We start from the raw sequence: 17,364 nt of genomic DNA, 5'->3' as shown, positions 1-17,364 counted from the left end.
GGCGGCCGAGTTATAAATTTTTAATTGAGCTATAACGTTTCGTCGGGGCTCACGGTAAATGTTTATTAGCCGGTAATTACCGGCAGATAATTGCTCTCGGCCGTTGGTAGATCTCTTGGTTGGGAACGAAGTCGCGCGAGAACGGCCGGTCACGAACGCTAATCGAGAAAAGTCGACATCCGTAATGGGAGCAATTAATTCCTGGCGATCAACGTTATTACTTTCACGAGCATCTTAGAAAGCCGAGACGTATATTCCAATTTCTATGCGGGTCACATCCAGATCAGCCGGCCTTGCTACTCTCTCTCTCTCTCTCTCCCCCCAACTTTCCGCCCCCCTAGCCCCTCGCATACCCTACAAGAAGTTAGCACTTCTTTTATGGACGCCGGAATTGGAACACAGAATTGCGGTAGTTTCGCGGCAAAAGTATCAAAATGGTATGTATGAAATAAAAAGGGATAAAAATTTCTGAAGCTGTTGGTTTCATGCAATACCTCGAACTACGCCGGAACTAGCAGGAGAGAGGAGACAGCAAATCGAGATAAATAAAGATGATTAGAGAACGCTGAGCTTATTTAGTAGGTTTTTGCCTCGTGGCAATGTGTCCACAGAAATTGGCGCCGTATCGCGAACACGACGCCGGAGGAGCTGTGTAAACCGCAAAATTAATTCGGCTATTTTGTTTACAGGTCGATGAGGATGTAAATACATTAAACATCGAACAAGTATCGTAGGATGAGAAAAATTTGTCGACATTCATAGCTACATAACGCGCGACGGTGCCTACATACTTTTTCCTTTCGTCGATTTTTTCGTTCCAAATAGGCGATAGAGAGAGAATGGAATGCTGTTTAGACGAAAAACGAATCGACGTTATCGGCTTGATAACTGTGTCGAAACATTAACTGGCTCGCAGCTCCCTTCTCTCGAATACAATAATTTGATGGATGGGCATTAAGCGGTTTAAAAGAGCGCAAACCGAACAAGGATACCGACCTCGCGCGACCGTCCTAACGGCGAGAGTGTAACTTTAGCGACGTATATCGTTCACAGATTGACAGGAGCAACGGAGCATACTCGGCGGCACAATGTACCGGTTAAATTTATCTTAGAGTCGCGCTCGAGTGATAGTGCAAAGCCATAAATCTGTAGTATAAAGCGGTACCTGATTTGTTGCCGGTTGTAGTTGTGTGGGTGAGCGTAGCTGCTGCGGTCAGCTTAGGCGGTTCTATCTTCTGCGGCATGCTGTGTGCCGGTATAGGTCCAGGATTCGTCATGGTGGTCATCGTGGTGGGCATCATCAAGGTCGACATGGTCAGCATCTTCGCTAGGTTCCGGTTTCGCCGTGGCGAACTATTGTCTTCTCAGCGATTCGTCACGTGATCCAGGAAGGATTACTAGTCCGCGGCACCCAGCGAATTTTCCACGATGTTATATCGTTCGATCGGGAAAACAATACCGTTGGATAGGTAAGACAGGTAAGACAAGTCGTATGATTGAAAGCGTACAGGATGTGCGCGTAGATCGTACAAGTGACAGCGATCGCAGCTACCGTGGATCAATCGCTGACGTTAATGTGCCGTGAACGTGGCATTACTCGATCAGTAATATTTTAAACTGACTGTCGGAAGCTGTCGTACGTCGTTTAGACGAGATCAAGAAGTCACTGCATACTACCGTCTGCGATCTATTTATCGCGACGTCGCCAAGATCGCGGTAACTCTTTTCCCTCGCGACATTACTTTACATCGCCGCACGACCCCACTTCGACCTACCGATATCTCTTGACATCTGCTTCGTTCAAGATCTTGTTCGATTTTCTTGAGTTTGCTTCCCTCGAAACTTTCTCGGCGTTTAACTTTTTTTCTCTCTATCGGGGATACCGTCACGAGTTTAATCTCCAACTAATCATGAAAATTTCCTCCTCTCTCTGTACGACGTTCCCGCGATTTGTATCGCAATTTCCAGTACAGATCTCTCGATCCACCGTAACGTAACGAGCGTGTCGTTTTCCAACTAATCACACGTGATCTCGGTCCGCTTCTGATCCTCCGAATCGAACCACCACCGAAACTGCTTCCGCTTCCCGATGATCTTTTTTCACACCACAAAGTTTCCTTTTCACTCGTTCGTATAGAATATTCGTCTCACTTGCACTTGACCCCGCTCGCGATAAATTACTCCGTCAGTTCGTGTCTATTTTACAGCTGGAGCGTGGACGCACCGTTGTTACGCAGTGGCGTGCGTGAAAACGCACGCGGTGCTGCGTGCGTGGCGCGTCTACACCGTGATGGGAAGGCCGACGCGCGTCGTGCCGACTGTTGTCGTTGACACTCGACTGATCTGCGACGAGGAAACGTCAACGAGTTGCGAACGGCTCGGTATCTCGGCGTGCACGAGAGAACAGAGGTGTTTGTGTCGCAGGGGGAGAGAGACTACGTGTGTGTATGTATGTGCGTGTGTAAGAGGGAGAGAGAGAGAGGGTTGACAGGAACGGTAACGACGACGGCTACGTCGACGACGACTAGAACGACGGCGACGACGTTCTCTACGCTCTCCACGCTGCTCGCGTTACGTCACGTCCGGCCGAGCGTAGAGTCGGAACTCGTCTGGCGGGGAGAGCGCGAAGGGACGCCTGCCTTTGCCTGCCTGCCAGCCTGCCAGCCCTGGACGCCCGCCGTCGCGACGCCCAGAGGCGCCGGCGTTCCCGAGCGTCCGCGGAATCGCACGAGTTAAGACGCGAGCCAGCAGTCGCTCGCTCGCCGCCAACCTGAAAGGGTTGCTCGATGCGTCCATGCACCACTGCTCTCGTCCTTTCGAATTATTCACGCTTCCTCCTTTTTTCCCCTCAACTTGTCTTCCGCTCGTTTACTTCCCATTTCTTGTTTCCCCTCTTTTTTAACGAATATCGTATATGAAACGTTATTGTTACGAGCGCTTGAATTTTTTCCTGGATTCGTAGTAGTGATGCATTTCTAGATTTTAGCGAGGAATATCGTAATAGAAGCATCGTTGTTTGCGATTTTTCAGCAAACGTAATCAGAATCGATTAGATAAATAGAACTCGGATAGATAAATTAGATAGAATCCATTGAATTAATGTCTAGACTATCAAAGTTTCTGAGGACGGAATGGCAGAGGAGAAATTGTTTTTTTTTATTGTGTTGCAGTTTCTCTCTTCCGTTATATTTTGCTTTTTTAAATGTACTTTTATCTGCCAGTAATTCGTACCAGTTGCATTGAACTGAAGGCAATTTACTTTAAGCAAAGCAAACCATAATTAGCTAAATTTTTTAGCAATGGAACTAAGAAATAAACTAGGTTATTCTTCGTGTATAACAAATGAATAAATTAATAGAACACGAAGTATCTATGATATTTATATATCGATACCATTATTATATATGATATTATATCGATAAATAGAGATAGAGAAGGTATAGAAGAATTATATTGAAATGATATACTTCTGTCTTTTCAGAATAAAATGCTAATTAGATTTTGTATTGAAATTTTGTTGTAAAGCCGGATGCGATCAGCCGTGTACTAATCTTTATTTTCTATATTTTACTTGATTACATGCGATTTAAATAAAAACAACAAATGGAATGTAAGCTTGGATGGCAATTATGTTACTCGAATCACATTGTATCGGTGAATGCCATTCGTTAATCGTTTTATGTAAATTGGTTATCACGAAAATTGTTATTATTCTAATAAATTGCTAATTAATGTATCAGTAACTTACATTTGTTATTGGTACAGCCAATAAATTATAACCCTAGTAAATTTATCTTATGAGTGTATTACATTGTTATACGTCAACTTGGTCTTATATTAGATAACGTCAATAGTATAAAATTCATTAATTAATAATAGTCTGTTTACTGACTTCCATCAAGTTTTTCAATTATCGAAAATGTTTGATAAGGTACATTTCGAAACATATTAGAGGTGCTTATATAAAGCATTATTTTCTTCTATACGAATATTAAATTTAATCTAAATTTTTCAGTCGATTATCATACGTGCCTCTTATTTTGATTCTTTCGAAACGGTCAAGATTGCGCGTAAATTTTCAATTTGAACGATAAATATAATGTAAGTACCGTATATAGTACTTTATCGATTTCCCTGTTTGCTTTCTAGTATTGATTCAATACCAAGTACAGTTTTCTTCTTCAGTTAAACTCGTAATACATTATTGAATATATCACACATATTTATACGGATAGAAATTACTTGTACTTCGTGTATTAATCGTTTTACATGAAATCGAAAAGAAAATCAGTTGGTGTAATAAGTAAATGATGTTAAGGAAAATGGTTGAAAATTTGCAAGCGATCGAAAGATGATATCGATAGACATTTTTAACGTTTGGCTGTTATTTGTATGCTTTAATAAATGCTACATCCTTCATATCTATACAAACGGAAGCTGTTAAGTTTGACTGGTGTTCGACGCGTTTGTATACGAAAGTGTCGACCTACGAGACGCGTTGTAACTGTTCGGGATTTGAAGTGACCGTCCGGCTATGACTCGGACAGCACATTTGTCGTCTTTTGAGAAAGTCCGAACTTCCTACCTGCCAAGTTGTAAATTTTACGATGCGGACCTCATTAAGAGGCTAATAAACAATTTAAGTGCCCGATGGGTCAGGTGTAAAGTAAACATCTGAGCAACAATCAGCAATACCTGAGGATACGCACCTACGAAAGTACACAAATGCAAGATTTGCAATAATAGATTCCCATCCCATAAAAACCAGGTAAGAAGGAGAACCCGGGAACAGAAAGTTAGTATATAAGATTAGGCGAAGCTTCTTGAGGCAGTTCTACAAGTCTTCATTAGAGCGTCATACTCTTCCTGTTACTCAAAACTGCAACTAAACTAATTAAACATAACATTATTCTGCATCTTAACTTGCTACTGATTCTCTTTGTGCATACTAAAGAATGCAAATAATTAAACTAAACATACTACTACTTCGCATCTTTAATTTATCTCCATCTTGAACGTTAATCTCGTTCAAGCTTTGCGATATCAACCAATCAGTTGCATCTGACTGATCGCCAATTAATTGAGAATTAGCAACAGTGACTTCGAAGGAAGCGTGTTCGCTTAGTGCCATCTGCTATGCAAACACTTCACATTATGTTCTGGAAATATTCACTTCTCCTGGAGTCTACAGATGTTTGAACTTTCGGCGATTGACAGCCCTATTTCCATGTCTGGAAGAATATCGACTACTGCTTTGAAGTGGTTTGCGAAGCCCATTGATAAAAGAAAACGAGCTACTGGTAATTTATTTGATTTTTCAATAAAAGATTCCGGTATTTATAGAAACGTAGCATTTCGCAAATACTACATACATTATGTTTTCTTAAAAACAAATATAAAACAAGAATTGTATACATTAACAATACATATATAAGTATTAGCAAATACTGTGTTTATACAGTTATTTTAAAAGTGAAATGCAGGCGAAACTCATAAGAGAAGTGATAGATGCGAAGCATGAGTTTTTAAGGAAAGTAATTTTTTCTTCATTTCATTCTAATCTTTTTTTTGTACATTAATTTAAAACAAACTCTTACAAAAAGTATGTACAAGCAAATACAGTATAGGTATATGGCATTATTTGAATTTAATGAAAGAAAGAAATTTAATTTAATTTTTTATTTTTAATTTCAACAGGCTCCTTTGTAATCAGCCATCTTAGTTTCAATAATAGGAAATTGTAAACCTCAATTGTAGTGAATTTCCGAATTATCCTTTAACGTTCAGGATTTTCATAATTCTCCGAGTTCTTTTTCTAGGACGAAAATGCATTTAGGGATCTTTTTCTCGAAAGTAATTATGGACCGAGTGTCTTGTAAATTATATAACATACAATCTAAAAAGTTTGCCACGTATGTAATACAACCGCCGAAGGTGAACCGTGGCGCAAGCTTAAGTATAAACGCTATGGCATGATTTCGCAGATCTGTAGCGAAATCTGCTGCTGAATCCTCGAACAATCTGCCCGTAAGGAGTATACGCGTTCGCAGTGTTTGTAGCTGTTTGCCTTTGTGTGGAAAGTATCTTATCGTTGAATCTTCAATATTCTTCAGGAATTTTCGACCGAAGGTACTGTTACCAGAATAAATTTACTTTCAAAGGGAGTTCCCTACTCTCGAAGCAAATGGTTTTACTTACAATCGTATGCCAAGAAGCTACGTCGGATTCTTCCGCGTTTATTTAAAGCAATGGTATGCATGTCTAAACGAAAGTATGTGTGCATGAAATAAATGAAATAAGTTCCAGAAGATACCCTTATAAAAATTTTTTTATACTTTTCATTTTCGTTAAAAGAAATTCACTTATTCCCTCGACATTTCATTTTTTGCTTTATAGTTGTTCAACGTTGCCCATTATGTTTAAATCAATACTCGTATTTTTATTCCCTTCTGCAATTAAAATATGTAAATCGTTTATGCCGTATATGGATAATTTTATTTTTCATTTTATCGTATTTTATATTGTGATTTAAAGAATAAAATTGCCATATTTGGAAATGGATTGCTTATTTCAGTATTTAAATGACAAAAATTTTATTTCTACAAGATATCCATTATTTTAGGTATTCCAAAAGAATATTTTTCTTTCACCAATCAATACATTTTTATTTTTATTTTTGAAATGTATTTCATGTAGAAACGATTAATTAACGAAGGTACTCAGTGAAAAAGGATTTAATGAATATATTAGCAACGTATTTATTTCGCAATTATTCTGCGAATTTAATATATAGACGCTATGCAAATGTGCAAGAGGAGTAATTTTTCAATTTATTGGAAACTTTATCGTATTTTATTATTCTCACTTAACGAACATTTGGACAAATAAAACGTTTGCTTTTAACTTGTCCGACAGTTATATAGATTTTCCCCTGTACGTGTATCATTGGCCATTGAATGCTACACAAGGGATAAAGTTTGGATAAACTTTGGAAGTACGTAATATTAAAATCAGTTATTTTATTGTCTTTTACTTGTCATATAAACATTCCTCGAGTAATTAGAGTTCATATTCTGCAATTCATGACTAATGTTATTATCTTCTATTAACGACCTCGACTGATTAATAAATGGATATGGCAAACAATTATGGAAAGTATGTTCTAAACTTTATAGTTGAAATTCCCAATAATATGTATATTTATGTATGAATATCTTCATATCCTAATATGTAACATTTATTATATAAGTAGAAATTTCTGATATCACTTTCAAATATATTAATTAATACCTTAAAACACAATCATAGCCGATAATAGCTCTTGTAAACTTGCACAAATATTTCAATCAAGTATAACGTTAAGGACGATATTTATACGTACTACTGATAATTTAAACAAACTCAAATGTAAGCATAAAGATATACATATCCGAAAATATAGTAATAATGTAGAAATATACTAAATTAATAATACTATAAAAATGTAATGAGTGGCTTTTTATTATGCAGATCGTACTAGAATATAATATTTCCCAGAACTTGATATTTTTTCACCACAGATTGTCATAAAGAATAACGCCAATTTTATTTCTGTCGAAGCGCCGTGTGCATTACTCAGAAATAAAACTTAAAATTGAAATGACAATCAAAACGTATCTGTACAACTCGTGTGATATTTTCGAGCATTTGTTTACAATACTTTATCTTTGTGCTTGTATGTAATTCTTTATCTGGATCGTCAGACAATCACCTAACATTACATGTTCGTTACCTAACGTTACGTGTTATTGTTAGTGAAAGAGATCGCAACGTCTGACCCAATAACGTCTGTATCTACTTACCCATTAAGTGGCGCCGCTCGCTGGTGCTGGATCGAACTAGAGTGATTGCAATGCTACTCTTGGTTCGAATACTGAAAGGATTTCACCTCTGTTTTCGGTAACATTGATGCACGGCAAGGAAAGAAGCTACGGAATATATTTCCTCAGAAGTCGTAATTCAAAGTATCAAAGTGATATGCTGGTTACGAGTGGAAAGAATCGTATTAAAGGATTATTGAACGTAGTAATTATTCTCCCCTGTCTAACGTCAAAATTGTACGAAACACGACAAACACGAGTAAATTAATTATATAACCAAGTGTTGACGATTAAAATTAAATATGTAAAATTTGAAACTTTCAACAAAACGTTCAGATTTCACATTTTCAGAATTGGAATGCTAAAATGAAAATTGCAATCACGTTTACTTAGAAATTCCACGGATATTTTAACTCTCTTTTGATACAGTAACTATATTATCTCTGTACTGCCTTGGAAAAGCAATTTGAAACGAGTGAAAAAGAATATTTAATGGCAATTAAAAATTCACTGTTGGAGAGCTCGATGTTACTAATCGTAACAACCATATTCACGATATTTAAATGTGGACAGTGCAAATAAAGGAGCTTTTATTAACCACGAAACAGTTAAAAATTTTCTGAAAACCGCGAGGATTGTTAATAGAATCCTAGAAAGTAGACCGAGGTGCCGGGAACACGGTTGCGATCATAACGTTTGTTAATGATAATTATAATTATTATTTATTACGGATGCAACCGCGTGTGGAATTTTTTTTAAGCATAATTTCAAGCGATTTATTTAAGGCGTGTTTCTATCGCGTTAAGTAGAGTAGAATACGTGACACAGAATGGTCTTTTGTAACACGCAAGTTTATTCTCAGCTTCGTCGCAACGAATCCGCGTATAATTAATCGTCGAAATTTTACTGCATGCCTCACGCCACTTTTTTTTTTCTTTTTCATCCTACTCGAATAAAATCCGTACAACGTTTCCGGAAAGAACCACCGCGTTACACGTGATCCGGCTAACGAAAATATTTCTAGCTATCATTACTTAGCGTGATTTACAAAACTACTTGCACGAATGGTAGCGTTGGCGAAGTGGAACGGGAACCGGCAGGCGGCTTGAATGTACGATTTGTTTAAAAAATAGATCACAAGCATCGACATCGAAAGGGCTTTGCGTGTACGCGACTCAGCTCGCAGTTTTTAAAACAGGAAACGCTTTCGATGTGAAGTCCGAGAATCCGAATATCGATGTACGTTTTACATTATTGAAAATACACGTTTCGTGACAAGCTAGGATTTTCAAAGTTTCGAGAAGATATATCGAATTTACCTTTTCGGGGACCAGCGTGTAGCGCAAAACTTTTTTACTACTCTTGTCACAGCGCTTGTAGAATTTTTGAAGAATGAAAGAAATGTGAAATATAAAAGAAGATGAAATACGAGCGTTGAAGATTGCTCCCTGTTACGTAGATTTGTATTTAATGAAATTCTCATATTGTCGTTAATTCTGATATTAAACAATGATTTTATAGGACGAACTTCACTAGGGCTTTAATTTCGTAATGGTAACATTAAACGAAACGTTATTACACGATTAAAATGAAGCTAAATATTTGCAGTGTGATGGTTTAAGCATAAAGGATACTCAATTGGAAGCGCGAAGCAACATTTATTTGCAAATTCATGTACACAACTGGTGTAGGTACTCACATGTCTCTCTTGTAATTTAATAAAATTACGAGTTTCATGGTTTGTAAATTTGTATGCAATATCAATTTTATGCTTCGAAAATTAAATGTTTTCATTAAAAATTTTATACAGATATAATTTCAGTACTTTTATTTACAAAACATTTAAGGAAAAATAAAACTTAAATAGTTCGCGCGTTTTTACATTAATCATGAAACCAGAAAGCTTATATTCACACAATGAGAATTCTCAAATGATTAACAATTCCTCCCAAATATTTTGTCCGCTAATCAACTGTATTTTAGTCATTTTCTTAAAACAATAATCGTTGGAATTAACTAATCAAACTCATAGAAATGAGTAGCAAACTCGACGTTAGAATTTGTACGTGAATCTATTCGTCAGCTCGTTGCATTCCAAGGGACCAGCCATCCTAAACAAAGAGAACGGTGTATAGAGGAATAATTCCTTTGGAATGTATAAACAGATATCAGAGGAAGGTTAAGTAAAAGCTACCGCAGAAACGTTTACTGCTATCGTCCCGTTGTTATGCGAATCGTGTGCATCGTTATGCATCTTTAATTTAAGTCGAATCATGATGGAATTCCAGAATGTGGCAAGATCACCTTGGTCCCACGTCTTATCCCGATATTCAGAGAATGCGACTAGCGTCCGGAAGCGTCTTAGTGGCTTGCGGAAGAGCTCTGGCTCATGTTCAAACTCATAAATAATTCCGTTTGTGATCGTGGGCGTAGCAGTTGTCGAGTCGATGGAAGGAGGAGACAAACCGAGATGCGGAACGTACACGTGGTGACGCGTAGCCGACCGCCACAGAATCCATGAGCTATTGGCAACGGCCTGCCAGAATACAATCCGCTATTCTTCATGTTCATCGAGACAGGCTTTTTCCTTTGCTTTTTCACCGAGTTTGCTTCTTTCCCTTTATCCTTCGACAAGCAATACATTGCGAAATAACGTGTGTCCGCTGTCACTCAGAAACATATTTTTTCATACTGTTCCCGTACACTCATAGATCGAACGTATACTATCAGGTAACCAACAGAGTTTTGGTATTTTCTTTATGACAGAGAAGAAAAAAGACGTAAAAGTAGAATTTGAAGAGGATCGTTTAATTCGTTAAAATAGTTAGCCCTGTATGCAAATAGCTTGTCGTAATGGGAAATAAGCTGAAGGAAAACTAATCAGGCGCGCACGCGGTTTGAATCAGAAATAATCAAGATTCGAAATTATTTTGTTGTTACTTTCTAACAAAATATTTTATAAAGTCAGTTAAACTCCATTTTATTTAAATTGGAGAGATGCAATGTTAAATCGATCATTTCATTGTTGTAATCAACTTTTCTAAATTAATACTGCTTGCAGAATTTGTCGAAATCCAATTCTTTAAACGTAAGATGAATATTTCATATTTCAGGCAGACGTACGGAAATAGCATAAACAAAAAATCCACTGTTAGCATTGATCGAATTAAAGAAAAGTAATTTAAAGGTGCCATTGGCTAACGACCGATAAAATATTTTGCAGATTATTTAAAAAATAAAATGAAATATCGATGTAGGAATTCATAAACAGACCGTTTCACGCACAGATAGCATAAATATCGAACGATGACGTACGACCGCCCCCGTAACTTTTTCCCCCCGTTAAATCAGGGTAGCGCGAGTTAACGCGGCATCGTAATTAATTTCCAATTCGTTGAGAATTAAAGCAAGAATCGAATCAAAATCCGAAATCGGTAACGAGTTTACTCGAAATTACCATATTTGATCCGCTGCCGTAAAGAAACACATATTTTTGCATGCAGGACGTTCCGTTACAGCTAATTGAATTACACATTCATAGACAGGATGCTGCTATGCAGGAAGCACGAAAATAACAAAAGCGATAGGGCTCCTTTATAAAAGCAGGGAAAGTACAAGACACGCGAGCGAAAGGATGAGGAAGGTGGATTAAGAACAGTTACAAGGTAAATAATAAAAGTTTCCTCTGAAGGATACCGATACAGCAGGTTGTACCATTATATTAGATAAGATTCCTCATTATCCAACTAAAATCCCGAACAACAGCGGATGCGGACCCGAGGCTGTGGTGGTAGTAGCGACTATACGCCTCCGCCTCCTCTGTTCTTCCGATCACAATCGCCTCGTGCTCTTCGAATTTTCGTTCCGATATGGAATAATGAAAGTAATACGAAAGAAAGAATAAGAGAAAGAAGGGAAGAGAAGAAGAAAAAGAGAAAACTCGCCATGAGTACAACTATTACCTGGCAGCAAATTTCAAAACGGGTGGAAAGAAAGCAACCGACACGATTTTTATTTTCTGCATATTAGTTTAAATTGGCTTCGTAAATTGGCTGTTTTACGAGAAATAACCCGGAGATGGGGTTCCAAAAAGAGGTACCGGCTACAAGAGAACCATAGGATTCCGTGCGACGACGAGGATACGGAAAGAGGAATAAGAGGACAGGAAAGAGGAACGAGGAACGGTATACAGATGGAAGTAGATGGAAGGATGGAGGATAAGCCTCGGGCGATTCGCTCGACATTGCTATGTTGCGGTAATTGTAGCTAATTAAGAGCTCGAACTCCCTCCTTAACCGCTCTCCCTCTCACTTACTCACTCACTCTGTCTCTTGTCTCTCTTCTCTCTGTCCTACGGAACACAAGATCCACTCTGCGTCTTCTCCAGAGGGTAGGATGTAACATCTCATCCGCTGCGTCTTTTCATCCGAGTTATCCCTTCCTCGTACCCTACCATCTCAGATGCTACATCAAAGTGATGGTGCGTTAGCACTGTCAGGAGTTAGGGCAGTTTCTAAACAGTCGCTAGAAGCGTTTTCTTTCGACGTGGATTCTAATCTGTTTTTCATTAAACCAACGTTCGTTGCAATTTATTAAATTGGACGATTTAGTAGTGTAGGCGATATGAAGAAACAGGGCCAGTAAATGGAGAATACATGTAAAAAATTCCATTTTTCTTCATCTCTTTGTTTTAATGACACACTTTGCAATTGGTGACTAAGTTGATTGAAAGAAGAATAGCTTTTTAGATATCAATCCTTTCAGAAATAGATGTCTAATTTTGTAAAAAGTCAAAGATACATCTAATAGCATAATAAGTGTAAAAATACATATTTAGAAATACAAAATTTAGAAAATATTAATTTGAAGAAAATTGTATACGGGACAGATTAAATGTACTCGATTAAAGTTACTTATATATATATATATTGCGAGTATATTATACATCTCTTCATTTATTGTGTACGAGGATGTATTGTCTGCCTAATTTGAGAAATTTTTAACGAACCTCAGGTCTATAGTCATATTTCGACCGTTAAAAGTATCGATTTCCGTGCTAGATTTTCGTTTTTTCTTTCTTCAACTCTCGGTATTTAGTATTTTATAAATTAATAGATTTCGAATTATTATTCATCTGTTTGATTCTATATTCTTAGTTCCGTATTCGTGAATGAAAGCCACACGATGCATTATGTGTTTCGTTTACAGACGTCAAAGGACGAAGTTCATATCTATAATGATATTATAAATGAACACGAACAGCGAATCTTCGGCCAATTATACATGTATAGTCGCCAGCTGCTCTGTCCATTAGCGTGCTCCTTTAACGAGTTATCCACCTCGAAGCAGGATATTGTCTCACAAGTTTCACCGTCGTTACCACGCTCGCTTAGGTTTGATCGATGACTCCTCCATCGAGCTGATAGGCGACATCGGCTGCAACCCAGCTTGTACTAGGTATAGGAAGTTCATGCCTCTATCGCGTATACACATATGTCAAGCGCAAGACTAACGGGGACAGCATGTCCGCGTGACTATACAAGCCGCAATGATGTATATAAGAATTTATAGCCGGCCATTAAATTACACTTTTCAGTTGCTCAGGGAAAAACGATGAGCTCTTCTTCGAGCAAATTTGATAACTTGTTTACGAGGAACGAAAAAAAGTACGCGATAAAATTTAGCAAGATTTTAGTGAAATAACTTTGAAAACAGAATATTCGAAATTGGAATACTGTTGTTGAAGATGTTTGCGTTACATTTTCGAGTGAAACTTCCTGTTCCGAGAACATTGAGTTTCGCACTTTGTTTTTCGGAAAACGAGTTTTAGTTTTGGCTTTTAATTTTTTTCTTTTTTTTTCATTTTCTTCCTTCTCTTTTTACAGCCAATTCGATTGGACGAATGTATGTGTGCATCGTGTATTTGGTTTTTTCATCACTCTGTATTTTGTGTAGTTTATAGAGAAAGTCTGGGTCATGGGGAATCACTCGACCAGGTAAACAATTGTACGATCGTTTCACGCATCAGCAATTTGTAAATCCTGGTGTTGAAGATTTGTAAATTGAGGATTTTCGTAAATGCCTGCAGGAAGAATCGGGAATTGCGTGTGCGTGCATGACGCAAATGAAAAAGATTCTCTTTGTTTGTGTATCCTTTCCTGAGTAATAAATTTCAATTTGTGCTACGAAAATTCGAATATACGTCATTAACAGCCAGGAAACACGCGGTTTTATTTCCATGTGTGCATTCATTTCGGTGACGTTACCTGTGGTAGCGTAAATTTTTTGGTGCGAAAGGAAAAAAAGACGCATATCCTTTGTTGCCGTGCGCCATCCACCTTGAAATGCGGACCGAATTCGAAATAATTAACAGTTGTCTGCACATACCAGTCACATATTTCTTCATTTTAACGTTTCCATTAATTTAATGCAAAATTATAATGGTCTTTTTAGTGACAAATAAAATTACCTACAACAGAAACAGAGGCTTTATATTTTAATGAAAGTTTTTTTTTCAAATATACCAATCTTGTATTACTTGAATATTTACAAAAATATTAATCACCAACAAATGAACGTTAAAACGATCTATTATAACATCCGAATTTATTATTTATCGTTAGTATAAAAATACCTTCTCACCGGTCCTGCTAAAACCTATTTAGATGTTCCTAAAGCCTAAAGATAGAAATATGCATTTCTAAATAATTTGCCAATAACACGTGAACCTTATTCGTAGCGCCAGTGAAAAATAATTTGTTATTCTTATGAGTTTCATAGATGTTTTACTATTACTGTTTTACATCGTACGTGATATTAGATCTAACTAACTTTTGTCACTCGAAGTTTAGCCCTGTCTAGCGGAACAATATTTAGAATTATAAATACTCATCAAAAGTTTACGAAACAAGAAAATTTACAGCCAAAAGAAGAGATACAGCTGCTCGTCTTCTAAGCAGCTGTGATAATTTGCGTTACGTGCGTGAGTTTCTGAGTTTCCTACAAAAGATCTGAACAAAAGTTGCAGCATTTAACAATCATAAGTTACATTTTACTTTGCTTACGATTCTCTGTGACTTCTTAGGAAAACAGTGTTTAAGTATATAGAAAGTTTTATTTTATTATAAGAAGAAATGTCTTCTAGCTGTCATTTTTAATGATAGATTTTAAATAATTTTTCAAATACTAAATATGCTGCTACATTTTTAAGTAACTTAAGTAGGGAATTTTGATTTTTGATTCAGGTTATGTTAAGATTAACAATTATTTCCTAATGTACCACTTGGATTATCTCAGCTTGACTTCGTTTTAATATTTAAATTATTCGCACAGCTCTTCCTCTGCTAAAACATTATTAAAATATATGTTGATAAAATATTTATAATGTCTGTAAAATATGAATAATTACATCGTGATAAATATACACGAATGAATTATAAGTATAATACGTTGAATTTACAAAAACACATGGAGATTTCAAAATTACATGGAAATTAGTAGAATCTTTAAAAGATTCGTGCATTTGTTCCCAGTTTTTTCCCAGTTATCGTACGAATATATTAAAATGACATCAATATCAAATAACAGGAACGTTCGTCATATTATAAACAGAATGTCTAACTGTGTTTGTAAGATATCTTGTATTTTCCATCGGTAGAAACAACAGAGGTCTTGTTTAGAGAAGTTCAATTTAATGAATCCCTCGAAGGCCTGTCATACAACGTCGAAACTTTCAACGTTGGAATTGAAATATTTGTCTATTGGATAGATTCCATATATATCGTCGAATATATACCGAATTAGAGATTTTTGTTTGTGGTATAACTGAAAGTATATACGGCGGCTCATGAAAGTAAAACTTCATTTTAGAAACTTTAATTAAACCCTGCAACATGTAATATAAAATTTTAATTTCCCCGTCTTGTTTTGCGTATCACGCATACTATATGTAAATTATTCGTAATTAATGTTGTAGGAAATTATTTATAATGCTACGTGTTGACCAAATAGGTCAGTGGATAGAAGATCACGCAAGATTACAACATCGCTTGGTTAGCAATTCAAATTCACTTCACTCTTCCTATTCTCCTTTTTTCTATTTTCTCCTCTAAAGTTCATATTGCGTAATAACAACCCCTAGACGTTCATCAAGTGACCAATCGCTTTCTGTGCAAGTATTTAGGATCACAAACGCAGATAGATCAGTGGTGTGACTTGTTCAACAGTTAACCTCAATTTGATTTATTACTCGCAACTTATGCGTAATCGTAAATAGGTACAAAAGTCTTTATTGATCGTTTCCGACGATAGCTGTAAAAACGTTTCGTGGGTGATTGGAAATTTTAGATGTTCGGACAAAATTTCTTCTCAGAACGTAAATTCTATACGTTCGCTATCAACGTCATATATGTGCTTGACGCAATCTTTTCATTCGTAAAAATGAAACGAGACTTGAGATATGAAAATTCGAAAACCGTAGCAGAATTAAATATCCCTTTCGCGTTGACGTAATGGCAAGTAACAAAAGGGTTAACAATATTCATGAATTTTTTGTGGCTTCCAATTCATTCACGCGTTCTAGCGCTCTAGAAAATCCTTCACCTCTGTTCACGTTCCACCGAGCACCGTTCGCTGATGTATCCGTTTAACGAACGGCCGCGATAACACGATCCACGCGTGTGCAAGAGTTGCCGTGTTTTCCGTGACAACCCCGTGCGAAAACACACGGACACCTGCGTATGCACGTACGCTCGTACACGCGTGGCACCTTGGTGGTTTGTGACGTACGGTCCTGCTCGTGCGGTGGACAGCAGCTAATCTACGTGTACGAAACCATTTAATACTGAAAGCGGAAAAGGTGGAGTGGGAACGCGTGTACGCGTGCACGCGAGAACGACGCGAGGCAAGAGCGCGTATACGTAGCAGCGCGGAGTTAGTGGTAGGAAGATAGGAAGCAGTCAATAATTCACGCATTACTCTTGGTTATTATGCTACTGTGGTCTACCGTACTCGTGCGGTCGGCAATTCGGCTTTACGTTTGCTTTACTAACCATTGTGCGGACCGGATAGATATCGGCCCGATCGCGTACACCGTCTCTGATGTACTAATTTGTAACCGCGCGCGCTGTGCCCGATAGAACTATCAACTTATTTATGAAACCTCTTCCTCTGCTTTCTTCCGTGGCTCGCTTCTGTATTCGCTCGCAACCACCGCGGTCCTCCTTGCCTTTTGTTGCATACGGCCTTCTCCGTCTTTCTCTCTCTCTCTATTTCTCCTCTCCTCCCTCCTCCTCTCTCCACCTTTCTCTACTTACCCTGAGTCGCACGTATCGCTTTGAACTCAATCTACAGGCACGGAATGCTCTCTCCGTTAGGAGAGAGAAATAGGGAAAGGGACGAGACGGAGGATCGTTGCGTGTACATCTTCCCGAATTGTTACGCGTATATATCTGCATGATAATGGAGCGCATGGATAGCTCTTGGCTGCGATCACATCTTCGGGCGC

The 17,364-nt window shown here is 37.6% G+C and overlaps 1 protein-coding gene and 1 long non-coding RNA gene across 2 annotated transcripts in view; both read right to left on the bottom strand.

The window, feature by feature from the left end:
- Positions 1–17,364, bottom strand: part of LOC100746351 (nucleolysin TIAR) — a 589,230-nt gene that overhangs the window by 247,468 nt on the left and 324,398 nt on the right. The gene's annotated exons all lie outside the window — the stretch shown is intronic.
- LOC117152166 overlaps positions 1,710–17,364 on the bottom strand; it is a 20,585-nt gene continuing 4,930 nt past the window's right edge. Inside the window, exons 2-3 of the long non-coding RNA XR_004462451.1 lie at positions 17,299–17,308; positions 1,710–1,720 (exon numbers count right to left, since the gene is read on the bottom strand). This is a non-coding gene — a long non-coding RNA (uncharacterized LOC117152166). The remainder of the gene's footprint in view (positions 1,721–17,298; positions 17,309–17,364) is intronic.

The sequence above is a fragment of the Bombus impatiens genome, unplaced genomic scaffold (assembly GCF_000188095.3).
Source record: "Bombus impatiens unplaced genomic scaffold, BIMP_2.2 scf_0739, whole genome shotgun sequence".
Lineage (NCBI taxonomy): Eukaryota > Metazoa > Arthropoda > Insecta > Hymenoptera > Apidae > Bombus > Bombus impatiens.
This window is presented reverse-complemented; position numbering and strand designations above follow the sequence as displayed.